Genomic DNA, 16218 nt, shown 5'->3' with positions numbered 1-16218 from the left:
AATCACAACATAAATGCAGAATGGGATAAATCCTAGATGGGTTAAAAGTCTTGTAAAAGAAAGGTTTCTTCTTCAATTCTTACCAATAATTGCGCATTGATGAAGTTTTCGTTAAGTATCTTTATCACACAATATTATTTATTCATGATAATTCTTCAGTATTTAATATTCGTTTTTTTAGGCTATTCGCACAATTTTTTTGATTGCTTAGATGGGTGGACGAGCTCACAGCCCACCTGGTGTTAAGTGGTTACTGGAGCCCATAGACATCTACAACGTAAATGCGACACCCACCTTGAGATAAGATAATTCACGATTTTTCTCGATGTCGTCGTTTTCAGGTCGATTAATGGATGATAAAATTTGTTTGCCATGTTTCGATGTTTTTGTCACGCCCGTTTATGTTTCCGGAACCCATAATGCATAAAATCTCTGCTTTTGGGCGTTTAATGTAAACGCTTACTATGTAACAAACACAGATCGTCCTTTTTTTTTATTGAAATTCGTAAGCTACATTCGTGCTGAAAATGTATCTCGGGTTTTTTCAATTTATTATGTCCACCCCATGATTTTCCTCTTTTTATATATAAAACTAGGTTTTGCCCGCTACTTCGTCCGCGTGTATTAGTTACTTTGGCAACGCAAAATAACGCAAAATTTTAACCCCTCCCCCCCCCTTCATTTACGTAGAAAGTGAAAATATTTGGAAACATTCTTTATTGGTGCTCCACTTGTATCGGTCTCATGATGTTATATAGCCTATAGCCTTCCTCAACAAATGGGCTATCTAACACTGAAAGAATTTTTCAAAGCGGACCAGTAGCTCCTGAGATTAACGCGTTCAGACAAACAAACTCTTCAGCTGTAAAATCTATATAAATAAAAATGAATTGCTGTTTGTTAGTCTCGCTAAAACGCGAGAACGGCTGGACCGATTTGGGTAATTTTGGTCTTGAATTATTTGTGAAAGCCCAGAGAAGCTTAAAAGGTAGACAAATATGAAAATGTTCGGTTTTCCCTTTGATGTGTCTCCCGTCGGATTCCTTTTGTTTCTTTTAAGTTTATTTTATACTAGCGATCCGCCCTCGCTTCGCTTCGGAAACATTAAAACACATATTATTATGAAACCAAAAAAAAAAAAAAAAGTAGCCTATGTTCATCAGGGACAATATCGGCTTCTAATGGAAAAAGAATTTTTCAAATCGGTCCAGTACTTTCGGAGCCTATTCGAAACAAACAAACAAACAAATCTTTCCTCTTTATAATATTAGTATAGATATAGATATAGACAAAAGTTTAGGTCTTTTATTTATCAATTGAGGCACTACGAAGTCTGCCGGGTCAGCTAGTATTAGTATAGATATCATTGTGTTCACCACTCCCCAGTGCCCTGATAAGAAAGAAGCCGCCCTTAAGCAATAAAAAAACACTGACAACATGTTTGCTTTAGATCAATACATTAGTGACGTATTGAAAATAAGTTTTCCAATGTTAGGTCAAACGGAATACCGGGAAAATGTTGAAAGCTTCCCAATCTTTCGGGACATAAGATTTATTGCTTATCAAACTTTCTACGGGAGAATTCGTCAATATCATTAGTTTTGTTTGAGCATACGTTAATAAAAAAAACATGCTCCATGATATCAATAATATTATTGATCAACCGGATCAGAATCTCTTGGAATATAAATCAAATATAGAACATGCGAACAACACATTGCGGTCATCTGCAAAATTAAAATATAATGAAAACAAACAAAGTTCGCAATATATATACGTACTCAGTATAATATTGTAACATCTATATATTAATACGTGAAGCAAAAACTTTGTATCCCTTTTTACGAAAATTGCGCGGACGGAGGAGCATGAAACTTTCCACACTTATAGAGAATATAGAGAAGAAGTGCACAATGACAATATTTTTTTTAAATAATGCATAAAAGATACATTAAATCAATAAGGAAAACATTACACACACTACATACCATGTATTTGACGCACACTCCACACACGCATGCATACTATTTATTGTCAAACTTTTGTTCTTGACGTCTGTTGTCAAATTGAGAATAGAATAAATATTGTTTGTCTGTATTAACATTTTTTTATAGTGTAGCCTTGGCGAAATTTGTGATTAAGGAAGTATAAAATACAATCATAATAGTGTACCAACTTACAATTCCAATTAATTATAGTCGAATTTCGACTACTGCGGGACCTCTAGTAGTAACATATTGTCTCTCAAATCGTTGACCACTAATACTGGTTGGACTACGTTCGTTTTCATAATAAGCCAAAAAGCTACTTTCGAAAAGGCTAGTGTATCACTGTTAGACCAGCACATTGGGATTGTCAACTGGTCAACTTTTTATTGCTAGATACCCATCTATTTTTTTGGATGCATAGATAGTTAATGCCCTATATAGGTTATGGCTTGCCTGATGAAAGATGGTTATCGGAGTACATAGACTTTTTTTTTCTTTTTTTTTATTGCTTACATGGGTGGACGAGCTCACAGCCCACCTGGTGTTAAGTGGTTACTGGAGCCCATAGACATTTACGACGTAAATGCGCCACCCACCTTGAGATATAAGTTCTAAGGTCTCAAGTAAGGTTAGTTACTCTACATAATGGCAACTATCCTGCCTCTATATACGCACTTATATGTATACCAGTAACTTCTCAAGAACAGGTTAGGTTTCGTGAGATCAGATGCCCGTAGACATCAAGAAAAACCGTTTAAAAATAATAAAAATGATGGTACTTGTCCTCATGTAAATATACAAGATAATAATTTATAAACAAAACAAAGCCAGTAACGTTGTTTTAAGGCAATCTTTATAAAAATGTTCAAATTTCAGCCAACGCAAAAAAAACAAAATTCCACCGCTTGCTTACAAGCAAATTAACCTGGATTCTAGTTTTTAACCTCGATTTTATATACAGTATTCTCCTGGCTTTTTAGCCGAATATGCACAACGGTCTAAGTAGGAGCTTGTTTTAGTGTTTGTACTGTGATCTTAGGAAAATACGAGATAAAACCTTTTAAATTGGATCCACTGCATATTATATTATTATTATTTACCCGCCTTGCGTTTCCAGAACTTTATTTCACCACATACAATCCGACTTTGGAATTAACGTCTTTAATACTGTTTCTCGAGCGCTATGAATACTCAGTACGCAACGGTTTAGCTCCGTATTTGGCATTGATGATATCCATGAGCAAGAATGATTATGTACTATTAAGTGCATCACATGTTCGCTTTGTCTATCAAAGCCATAAAAATGCAACTTAAACTCCTAAAACACTTAAACAACTACTAGGGTCCTAGTTTCAGTATTACAAAATTTCTGCTGGCTAATATTACCATACTGTTTCTTTATTCTATGAAGCAGCTTGCCTTTCAGCTGTGAAGGGTCGGACATACTCTGTTTTTCATTTTCCTGAAAAGCCAGGCAATTATCCGCCAAAAAACAAGGTGAAAAGACCAAGCGCCCAATCTGACGAGTTCGTTGCCGGCATACAATAGAACTATTATTTACTCGGCCGCGATTCCAGCCCGACGGTAAGGTGCGTACTACACTGATAGCTCAACTTTAGTCTGCTATAGCGGATTTAAAAAAAATCTACAGTTTGAAATATAATCTTATCCTCATGGCCACATAATTACTTAACGGAAGGAACTGGTATTAGTGAATTTCCGAAAACCCAAAGCTCTTTACCAGCAAACTTCAAATTGAATTTGAATATTTTAACATTAGAGTCCGAATATGCGGCAGACGGCCCGCGCTTCTCAAAGTTTAGTCGAATAATTTAAATAATATTAACGATTCAGTGACTAGTAAGTATATTTGGAAAATGAACTGACTGATTACAATGGCTTGTTTGAATCGATAATAAATTGTAGAGCTACATGGCTTGCATAATAACTGTTGGCATGCAAACGTATTCTTCAAACATAATCGCGTCCCTCAAGGAATCTCTATATATAAAAATGAATTGCTGTTCGTTAGTCTCGCTAAAACTCGAGAACGGCTGGACCCATTTGGCTAATTTTGGTCTTTAATTATTTTTGGAAGTCGAGAGAAGGTTTAAAAAGTATATAAATGAATGAAAATGTTCGGAATCAAATAAAAATAACAATTTTGTTTTTCGTTTGATGTGTCCCCCGTCGGACGGATTCCTTTTGTTCGTGTTAATTTATTTTATACAAAAGTTTAGGTCCTTTATTTATCGATTGAGGCAATACGAAGTCTGCCGGGTCAGCTAGTAATAAAATATAGTTAAGGGCCTTTTCAATTTTAATTTGCAAGAGTTAATCTGCATAGATATAAATTCATCTATCTAGAAATAATCCCATGGCGATAGTAAAATCGTTCTTCGAAAGAAATATATCTGAAAGCTTTCAAAAGATTGGATCGTTCCAGGTAATGTTATTGTTCTATGTTAATGTAATAGGTTCTAGATGGAAGTGCGTTTTAAGCTCCCGCATTTGAAATGTGTGACTAAGGTTTTTATTCATAGCTGCTAGAGGTTGGCTCGTTGAACTACCCCTGCAAGAATATGAAGCGGTCGTAGAAGAATCTAGACTGAATCTAAGCTGTCTAGACACAGAAGGTGTATGCTATACGCCAGAATCCCTTGGTCCAATGGGTAGTAAAAGTCGATTAAGCACGACACCGGAATATGAGCATTTTTTGTCCTATCTAAGCTGGTGGTATAGAGAGACCATATCAGTGTAACCTTAACTAGTAGGCGAGCTCACGGGGCTCAAACCTGATGACGTTGCTAACACGTACCCTAGCAAGAGCCGTGCTTCGCAGAATCTACCACCGGATCGGAGACGCGACCCACTGAGAAGATCCGGCGATAAACTCAGTGGGCTGTGTCTGTGGGTTAATTTACTCGCCGAGCCCTTCGTCGCAAGTGAAGGGTTATACGAGAACGATGTCCAGAAAATGGGCAGCAGCATCTTGTTACTATTATACTACTATTATGTTACTATTATGAAAGAGGGTGACAATATTCACATTATGAGGTCTATGTAGGCAAGCCATAACCTATATAGGGCAGTAACCCATCTATCTATCTATCTATGCATCCAAATCAATAATGAAATCTACCGAAAAGCAAGGAAGCGGTACATTACCATCTATCCATTTATATAAGCTCTGAACTTTTTCGTGCACCCCTTTAATGTACCCTTTAAGTAGCAATCCTGGGGTTCTCTGTGAAACATTATTTTGATTTGAGAATTATTTTCTACTCGCTTTCTGATTAATTCACAAAGAACTAAGTTTTCTTCAAATATGTACATGCTACCAGCCCATCGTTCTTCCTTAAGGAATGGTATTGAAACCATTTCTGTATTATTATTGTATTTCATTATATAACTCACAAGTAAGTTTACGAAGTTTTGAGTGATGAAATTATTCTAAACACGGTGAAGGAATAACATCGTGTAATAAAAATCGAACCCGCAAAATTATAATTTGCGTAATTACTGATGGTAGGACCTTTTGTGAGTTCGCACGGGTAGGTACCACCACACTGCCTATTTTTGCCGTGAAGAAGCAATGCGTTTCGGTTTGAAGTATGGGGTAGCCGTTGTAACTATGCTGAAACTTCAGAACTTATATTTCAAGGTGGGTGGCGCATTTACGTTGTAGATGTCTATGGGCTTCAGTGACCACATAACACCAGGTGGACTGTGAGCTCGTCGACCCACTTAAGCAATAAATAAATAAAACTCAATTTCTCCTATTTAACGTATGTAATTTCAAAACAATATATTTTTTATTAGCACACAATGGATACTCTGTCCAAATATTAGTTTTACAGGTACAAGAACGCGGGCTGGGCTTTTGCGGATCACTCATTTCCAAGGTCGGGAGCTTTTTATTTGTATTACCATATTGAGATTGAAAGCCGATACACGCATGCAGATAGTTTACACAGACGACCAGACGACCGGTCAACATAGCCAGCGTCGCCCTAAACACGTCATTCCGGATCCTCCCAGTCCACTTTCGGTGCTTTTAGGCACTCGAACTCGACGAATGCGACGAGTGGTTCGATTTGCAACTTAACCCACACACACACAGCCCACTGAGTTTCTCGCCGGATTTTCTGAGTAGTTCGCAATTCTGACACTGTGGTAGGTTTTAGCGAAGCACTGTTGTAGGGTAGATCTTAGTAAAGGCTTTTAAGTTGAGCTTTAGCTCTCATACCAGTCCTGCGAAACCAAAAAAGCCCCTCATTGTTATCGGTAATTTGGCAGAAAAAAAAAGATGTGTGGTGTCGTGGGACACCGGATAGGAATGAAGTTCCTTATTATAAAAATATTGATTTTAAGTTCTATTCTATTTCTATTCTATCTACTAAAAATATATAATCTATATTTATAAAAATGAAACCCGTTTTCCGTTGTCACGACATAACATGAAAACGGCTTGACCGATTTGGCTTATTTTTTTTTTGTAGTTTTCTAATACTCTGTACAAGGTTCTTACGGAAACAAATATGAAGAAAATCTCTCAGAAATATTTAAAAATATACATTTAATTTTGCATATTTATTTGTGAACTATTCCACGCGGACAAAGTCGTGGGCAAAAGCTAGTAATAATATACAAAGAAACAGCAAACTTATACAGATTTATATGAATTATAATTAAGCCTAATTATGTTCTATCATAGAAAGCCGTCATCAAATAGACTATACATTAGAAATTGTATAGCCATCATACTAAGACTATACATAAATAATAAAAATCTTACGTTACGGACGCTTTTTCTCGGTTAGGGTACCCCTCCGCATCGTCTCATAAGGAACTTCGTTCCAAAAATTAATTGGCTTACAAAAGTACTAAGATATTAGCAAGTAAATGATACGATTGAAGGGTGCAGATTTATTAATGTCACAAGATCTATGGCAGACTCGATGGTACAGTAGTTAGAGGCCTTGAATTGGGCTGAAGGTCGTGAGTTCGATTCCCACATCGGGCAAACAGTCGTTTTGTTTGCTCTTTGTCCGGGTATCTATGTGTATATTTAAACGTTTATAAGTATGTATGTACCAATAACACAGGGAATCCTAATTTCGGACCAAATAACCGCGCGCCATTTGCGCCCTAGTTATTTTTTAGTTATTTATTTATGGCTATATTCATCCTGTGACGTAACCGACGTCTTGGACTCCACTTAACAAGCAGACAGTCGTTCACTCACCCAGAGCAATATAAAAAGAGTAACAAAAATACAAAAAGAAATATTCTCACTGTGCCCATAACTTTACAATTTTAGCATTCTTTGGCTCGTTTTTGACCTAGTTATTGAAAAAAGATAAAAACTCGTTTTTTAAAAAGACACCGCTGTGCGCTCGAAGCGGAGAAAAGCCGACGTTATTATGAAAGGCTATAAAGTTTGCTATTGCAATGAAAGCGAGGTTTTGACGTCAGAGCCTGCTAAGCGTACGCGGGTCGGTGCCATAGTCCTGTGTATTCTTGTTGTAACAGGGCTGTTCTTTGCAGCTTAAATAGTCTAGTCAATATTCTGATTGAATGAGATTTCCTAATGAATATCGCTGCATTGAAGCCTCGATTATGTTCCCACCTACTGGACCAAATTGTGACTTCATGTCAGGAATACATAGAATGATCGGGTCTACGACCGTAGTCAGAGTATAAGCTACGACCAGTACATAATATAGCGGCTACGGGATCAGGAATTGGATAAAGGCAACTGTTGGGGTTTATAATATGCGCCACGACCAGTAGGTACCTGAAATAGGGAGCTACAGTTTTAGGAATAAGGTAGAAAATAGCATGTGGATATTCCTATAATTTGTTCATAGGGAGGGGAGTTGCTGTAGATGAAAAAGAATGTGATGTGCTTTTTTTATCACCTACGGTACACCAACACGCGTCCAACCTGACCCGATGAGTAGGCCCGTCTTTCAAGGATAACAGCAATTACAGAGACATAGCCATACGGATACCTATAGTTGAGAACTCAACTTTGAAACTTCTCACTCTCTCTTAATTTTCAAACTTCAACAGAGAAAGCTATGTCACAGCTTTCAGAAATGAAAGTGAACGCGATTTAATTTTTTTTATGGCGTAGATGGGTGCGAGGCGGATGCGAGCTCACAGCCCACCTGGTGTTAACTGATTACCGGAGCCCATAGACATCTACAACGTAAATGCGTCACCCACCTTGAGATATAGGTTGTAAGGTCTCAGTATAGTTAAAACGGCTGCCTCACCATTCAAACCGAAACGCATTACTGCTTCACGGCAGAAGTAGGCAGAGTGGTGGTACCTACCCATACGGACTTACAAGAGGTCCTACCACCAGTAATTACGCAAATTATAGGTAATTTTGCGGGTTTGTTTTTATTACATGATGTTATTCCTTCCCCGTAGAAGCCAATCATAAACATTGGTTAAGTACGTATTTCATTATAAAAATTGGTACTCGCCTGCGGGATTCGAACACCGATGCATCGCTAGATACGAATGCACCGGATGTTTTATCCTTTAGGCCACGACGACTTCATAAGTGATTCAAGGAATTCCAGGGAGTAGGGTAATTTTTATTTCGGTATTGATTGGTGCGATGTTAAAATCGAGATCATCTGATAAATTTCACTGGTGGTAGGACCTCTTGAGAGTCCGCACGGGTAGGTACCACCACCACGCCTATTTCCGCCGTGAAGCAGTAATGCGTTTCGGTTCGAAGGGTGGGGTAGCCGTTGTAACTATACTGAGATCTTAGCACTTATATCTCGAGGTGGGTGGCGCATTTACGTTGCAGATGTCTATGGGCTCCAGTAACCACTTAACACCAGGTGGGCTGTGAGCTCGTCCACCAATCTAAGCAATAAAAAAAAAATAAAAAAACTCAATTCCTCTTCACACACTCTGACACACGCTCTGTATACCGATAAAACCTAATTTCTAGTCTGTTATAGTAATAGTAGTATTATTATCACTTTCATCTCCTTATTTAATATAATTACTAGATGTTAGGACACATTACTTATTACAATTGACTTCTATCGTTAACAATTGCTCACGCTAACAAGTTCGATAATAGCCCCGCGAGTCGTTCATGTTTCCGTCAGTTCATACAAAAATACTAAATTGCCGGGTTCATTTACAACGTTTTTAAATGGAATTCAAAAGTTGTTGGTTGACTGGCGGCTTACGTGATTTTCCTGTTGATTCTAGTTATTCCGAATGCTTTTTAAAATGTTAAAAAAAAAAATTCCATGAATAAGACATCTGCAGGATTGGATGTCGTGTATTAGTTTAAAAATGGTGAATACTGCAAACATTATTAAGGAAATATTATATTAAGGTTAAATTGGGTTTGTTAATATTCGACTGTGGTGCAGTACTTAGCGCCTAGGGTCATGGGTTCGATTCCCACATCGAGCAAATATTGTGTTAATAAGTATGTTTATCAGTTTCCACTGCCGATAACACAAGGAATCTTAAGTTGGGGCTGTATAACCATGCGTGATTTGTTCCCAGTTATTATTATTAACAGATATAGCCCATACCCATAGTCGCGATCACTTAGGCACTACGAGGGTTTTTTTACACTTGAGAAAATCATCGGATCTCCACCCGCGCGGTAGGTGGGGTATGTGGAAGTTGAACCTCACTAAAAACTCCTGCCGCTCACAGCCGGCGCCCTACCCCGGATCGGGCCGGATCCCAGTCGGAGTCTTTGAGACGGCAGGATAGGGTTTACGCAGAGCATATTACATCCTTCCCGGCGTCATTCCGGGGAGAACGGCTACCATTTGTAGCGATTTCAATTGAATTATTAAATAACCCATTTTTAATACGACTTCGACTGTATTGAAATTGAAAATAATTTAAAAGAAACTCTCCCTCTGCTCACGAATGTACGTAGTCAACCGAAGAAAGCCTGTGAGAACGTTCACGTAATATTTTCTGTTAACGGCCGCCTGGTGTAGTTGTAAGTGACATGATCACGACACAAGGGCGTCGCGGGCTCGAATCCCGCCAAGGGAAGATATTTGTCTATACTAATATTATAAAGAGGAAAGATTTGTTTGTTTGTTTGTTTCGAATAGGCTCCGAAACTATTGGACCGATTTGAAAAATTCTTTTTCCATTTGAAGCCGACATTGTCCCTGATGAACATAGGCTACTTTTTTTATTGTTTTTTTTTTTTTTTTTTTCATGTGTGTTTTAATGTTTCCGAAGCGAAGCGAGGGCGGGTCGCTAGTATGATAAATATAAATGTCTTTTCTATGTGTAAAATAAAAATCTTACATTTATTTCCGTTATCTGGTACCTGTAACACAAGTTCTTTACGAACTTAGCACGGGACCAGTTAACGTGGCGTGACTGTTAGTAAATATTTATTAGTAAATATTTATTATTTATTTATTCTGTTACAATAAATTATAGTTATTTTAGCGATATATATAAATGTTTTTTTTTTTTTTATTGTTCAAAAACTTGTCTTAGTTTTTTTTTTTTTTCTGCATGTTTAAAACACAAGCCACACAATAGCGTTTCGTCAGTTGCTCTTAGAACTCTGGCCCTTCTTGAAAGCGATGGTAAAGTTCCAATGAGTACGCTAAAAATAGAATTATAAGCCAACAGTAAGATCATGCTCATCTGCTCATCCTTTTTTTGCCTAACTAAGCTGACAGCCTTGAGAGGCTATTTCAGCGTAACCTTAACTAGTAGATGAGCTCACGGGGCTCAAACCTGACGACGTTGCTAACACGAACCCTAGCAAGAGCCGTGCTTTGCAGAATCTACCACCGGATCGGAAACGCGACCCACTGAGAAGATCCGGCGAGAAACTCAGTGAGCTGTGTCTGTGGATTAATTTACTCGTGGGGCTCTTCGTCACAAGCGACGAGTTCGACGAGAACGACGACCGGGGCTCATCCACGTCATATCCGAAGCTCACACAAAGACCCAAATTCATCAACACCAATCAGATGATCAGATACTAGGACTAAGTTAATCTTTGATTACATTCCGAGTGAGCCGCCTCTGCTATTTCAAACTTCTCAATTTCATTGCAAGAATAATGCTTTCTGAAATCGAATTTCGAATAAGGTCAACCCACACAGCGCAAATTGACATTGATACGGTGTCCCTACCATTCCCATTGCCAGAAGATGCTATGTTTAGTTTGAATCTTAGTTAATGGGGCCTATATTTGTTGCTTTTACGGCTCTAGGTGAATACAATATGATCTCTTAGCGTTTTAAAGGGATGTTGGTGTCACGCTTACCCAAACAGACATGAGGTCGAAAGTTTTTTTTTGTATATTGTTGACTCAGTTGTATTCCGAACATAGGTTAATGAGCGAGAGCGACCATTAAATGGTCTTTATAATTGTTTGTCCAAACATTCTCCAAAATAATTATAATAACAACTGTCCTGCGCTCCAAATAGAAATGTGAATAGAACATTACCTACCCGTGGTAGAACCTCAATATGTCCCAATCCCTAATGGCATTCCAGATCTACAAGTTTTGAATGGTAGGACGTCTTGTGAGTCCGCACGGGTAGGTACCACCGCCCTGCCTATTTCTGCCGTGAAACAGTAATGCGTTTCGGTTTGAAGGGCGGGGCACCGTTGCACTGTAAAAAACTGAGACCTTAAAACTCATATCTTAGGATATGTGGTGGCATTTAAGTTGTAGATGTCTATGAACTCAGGTAACCATTTAATATGAGGTGGGCCGGGGGTGTGTCGAGACCAAGCAATAAAAAAAAAAATTTAAGCGCGTAGTGTATAATTTATCACTCGATACAAAAACACGTTCCAACGAAAACCACGTCAATCGCAATAATCGTAGTGATCCTAACAATTATCTTTATCACATGTCCCTGATTATCTAAACATACAGAAATACAAATATTTATCAACCGTTATTGTTGCATATAGCGTCACCGTACAATATTTTTCACTCGTAGAAACTTTTATCTTGTGACGTCTCTCTACGCTTAATAACTCTGTGGGATAAATCGCACGCTGCTCTGTTTGTCTAATATACGACGCTTACGGGCCGGTCAGTGGCTCTCAAATTATGAATGACTCCTTTTAAGCCAATTACATTTTAAATGAGGAAATGGCCTTCAATGTAATTCATGTCTGTGCTCTTGCTTTTAAGAATTTTGGAAACAGGAGCGGCATTGATAAAAACTAATAATGAGTTTTCGTGGATTTTTTAGTAATTTGTTTAGATATCCCTTACCAATAACCAATTCTAGGGTTGAGGGCATTAAAAATACTTTTGTGTGCTTATTAGGAGTTTTTTAACGTTCTTCATATCGTAAAAGTTAACTCAAATTTCTATGGAGTTGGAACGTTTGCTTACGTTTGTCGCTAGGGGTGCAGTTCCGCATACAAATTTGAGTTAACTTTTACTCTATCGAAAACGTTAACAAAACTCGCACCAAGCACCCTAGTCGCTTAGAGTGATTGAATAATAATTACTTGTACACGGGTGGGTAATTTTACGATTCCATATTTCCTATAAATGCAGGGAAACACAGTATGAAACCTTTAGAAAAATAACCAATTAGCACAATTACAATAATTAATTAATAAAAATAAAAACCGAGAAATAAAGTCGATTCTCACCCCTCATTCGCTTTTTTCTTATTTTCTGAGGGACGTATCCGACATGTTTTTTTTTATTGAAACACAGTTGACTCGATTGAACTTTTTCAGTAAATTATATTTATTTTTGGCATATACACACATACATACACTTGGCATATACACAAGACTACGGGAATAAATAAATAAAATTTTTGGTGTTCCGTTTGATGCTTAGAGAACATTTCTAAAAGATAGATGAAACGTATTATTGTTAATTAAATTATTGTAAAAATAAATAAAGACTTCGACTAAAAGTAAATATAGGTTTCAAGAAGACTGACTACAAAGTCAACTACATCGGAATGAAAAACAACGTTGATTTTTAACACGCTATTATAAGCTTGAACACTCCAGGATCTGGTGTATTCGAAACGCTTTCACTGGTGGTGGACCTCTTGTGAGTCCGCGCGGGTAGGTACCACCACCCGGCCTATTTCTGCCGGGAAGCAGTAATGCGTTTCGGTCAGAAGGGTAGGGCAACCGTTGTAACTATACTGAGATATTAGAACTTATATCTCAAGGTGGGTGGCACCTTTACGTTGTAGATGTCTATGGGCTCCAGTAACCACTTAACACCAGGTGGGCTGTGAGCTCGTCCAACTATCTAAGCAATAAAACAAAAGCTTCCAGTTCTGGAAGCACGTCTTATCACGTCACTCATCCCACTGAGTTTCTCGCCGGATCTTCTAAGTTTCTCGCCGGATCTTCTCAGTGGCTTAATATTCCGATCCGGTGGTAGATTCTTCGATGCACTCCACATGCTAGGGCTAGTGTTAGCAAATTCTCTCAGGTTGAGCACGTGAGCTCACCTATCCGTCCGGACGTAGCTGGTATAGCCTCATAGGCTATCGTCTAATAGGTAGGGAAAAAACAGAAAGCGCGTCGCTAAAAGGGCAGTCCTCGAAACATTGAGGACCTAATGACCTCTAAGACTCTCTAAGATGAGATAGACTAGCTTGACCTATATGTATGTGCTTCTAATGTTTGAACGTAATTTTCACCAGCTTTGTCCTGATATCTTGACCAGATTATCTCGTGTAGGACTCCGCTTCAAACAGTCAGGAAATAATACACAGATTGCAGTAGTTTACTTAATTCTGTATTGCTTTATTTGTAACTCCGCTTGTACAATCTTTAGACATCTGCTCACTACCGAATACACTGCTTTCTGTCCCGTTTTTTCGGACTACCGCCTTTTTTATTATGTCACGACCCCACTACTGGCATTGCTACCACCAACAGTGTTACTATTTGGCGATCCGAAAATTGCCTTAACTTTAACTTGATAAATTTTATTTTAAATATTTTACAACAAACCTTACACTCGCATATTTAAATTTTTGTTCGACGTGCCTTTTTTTTAAATGTCAAACTTTTTTAATCATGCTATAGTAGAGTATGAAACCTTTTCACCATTTACAAAATGCAATAAAGGATTTAACGCCAGAACAAACATGAAAAGGTAAAGATTTAAGCTCGACTAAGCTTCATATGTGAAAGCTCTCCGACGTATGATCCTTTCGTTCAGCGCTAAGCCATTATATTGTTAAGAATTCTTTCTTGAGCTTTCGTGGCGTGCGAGTGTAATCAAAGCTTTCGTTTGAGTATGAAAGCTTTGTCAGCGTAGAAGCTTGTTAATTAGAGATATATAGAGAATTTTCTTGTTGGCTTTTGTGTAATAAAATACTTTGGCATTTAAAAAATATATTTATAACCATTTTTAAAACTATTTTAAGACTTAAAGTACCTAATAATATAGTGCGAGTCAGGGACTTTTTTTGTAATGTTAGATGGGTCAACGACCTCACAGTTCTAGTATTAAGTGTCACGATAATGATAACAATAGTATTTCAATATACGAATAGTATTTCTAAAGATCATAAGCAAAACTTTTACTGGTGGTAGAATTTCTTGTAAGCCGCGAAACAGTAATGGGTTCCGATTTGGGTAATGACAGCCGTTGTATAATAAAACTGAGACTTAGAACTCATGTTTCAAGATGGGTGATGGCATTTTCATTCTTTATAATCTCAATAATATAATAATCACGTAACACCAGGTGGGCTGTGAGCTCGTTCACCCATCTAAGCAATAAAAAAAAAGATTTAAAGAATTTCTTATGTTAATTAATGGCCTTCGATACAAAGATTAATATGATTTTTAATTATTAAAGTATTACGAACAATTACCAAGAATAGCAATAATAGAAGAAATAATTTAAACTGATGAAATGTTTTTCTCGATAAACCATTGGTCCGAATGTTGTTGCTTGCTTGCTTAATCTGTACTAATCTACAGTGGTTTTTACAGATGTTCCGTTATAATTACTGAACCATGTATCCGATTGACTTGAAACTTGGTATCCGTGTAGAAAATACACGTACTTAATAGATAGGATTTATATTAGTGTTGGACTCCCTACACCAGTTGCGGGGGCGTTAATGATGAATTGTGGGGGTGAGAAATAATAATGTTAATTTTAAATGCCCAGCGAAACGGACGGGTACAATTAGTATACAAATAAATGTCTTTGTCAAATATTCTGTATGCTGTAACTGTATCCGCTACAAGTTAAAAATGAAAAATCATGGTCGTTGTACTTCCAATTTCGGGGCGAAGAATAACAAATCTAATGCGAACGAAACCAAAGAGCACACGTAGTATGTAACACAATAAATACAAGATCAATTATTAGATTAAGAAGTTATTGTATTATCATTGGTCAAGCGAACCTAATCAAACTGGCACATCGATTTAGTTCATCGCCTTTTGATTGGCGTAAATCAGTATTAATAATCTTGAAAAGGAAAAGGAAAATCTAATAACAATAAAACCATCTTATTTTAGGTTCGAAATCTTCCACTGAATCGAAATGACGGGTAAAGTAACCTGAATGGTTGATTCATCCTTCAAGTTACCGCCGTCGGGCCGGGGGCCGGAGGAGGGCGTTTGTCCAGCTCCAGCCCCTATGAGGAGGCAGTCTCCTCCCGGTGATGGTCACGGGGCGACCTAAGGGGGTTGAGGCTGCGCCGCACGCTACCGTCACTCTAGCGCGCTGGCACCAGGAGGACGGGACGACGCGTCGGCGGCTGCGGACTGCGATGCGGTCCGCATTTTCGTCGTCGCTGTCGTCGCCGAACATACTGTTGAAGAGCAACCCGGTCGGCGGTGTATCGCGTTCCGACCCGGCAGGCTGGTTCTGGCCCAGCGGGGTATCCCGGAACACCAGCGGCACCGCCCGGGCAGCCTGGTAGGGCCGCCGTACCGCGGAGACCGACGTCGTTGGTCGTCGACTATCGCCTCGACGACCCGTCGGTCGGGCGTCCTCAGGGTGGCGTCGCGTGTCTGGTTGTAGTGTTGACCGCGGGAACCCCCCTACTCTGAACGGGTTCTGATCCCGGACGGAAATCGGACGTCGGGTGTAAGAGTGCAGGGGAGTCGTTTAGTGGGTGGGCCCTAAAATCCTTGGGCCCGTGATCTGCTCTCAACACCTGCAGATCGTTGAGTCTCACATACCCCGCGCGCCTCCTAGGCGCG

At 38.6% G+C, this 16218-nt stretch overlaps 1 protein-coding gene and 1 long non-coding RNA gene across 2 annotated transcripts in view; one reads left to right on the top strand and one right to left on the bottom strand.

Annotated features, from left to right (window-relative positions):
• Positions 1–16218, top strand: part of NPFR (Neuropeptide F receptor) — an 80543-nt gene that overhangs the window by 52683 nt on the left and 11642 nt on the right. The gene's annotated exons all lie outside the window — the stretch shown is intronic.
• The window catches only part of LOC149499757 (uncharacterized), a 145397-nt gene continuing 142927 nt past the window's right edge, over positions 13749–16218 (bottom strand). The window contains exon 3 of the long non-coding RNA XR_016325497.1: positions 13749–13786. This is a non-coding gene — a long non-coding RNA (uncharacterized LOC149499757). The remainder of the gene's footprint in view (positions 13787–16218) is intronic.

The sequence above is a fragment of the Bombyx mandarina genome, chromosome 26, assembly GCF_030267445.1.
Source record: "Bombyx mandarina strain Sakado chromosome 26, ASM3026744v2".
Taxonomy (NCBI): domain Eukaryota; kingdom Metazoa; phylum Arthropoda; class Insecta; order Lepidoptera; family Bombycidae; genus Bombyx; species Bombyx mandarina.
This window is presented reverse-complemented; position numbering and strand designations above follow the sequence as displayed.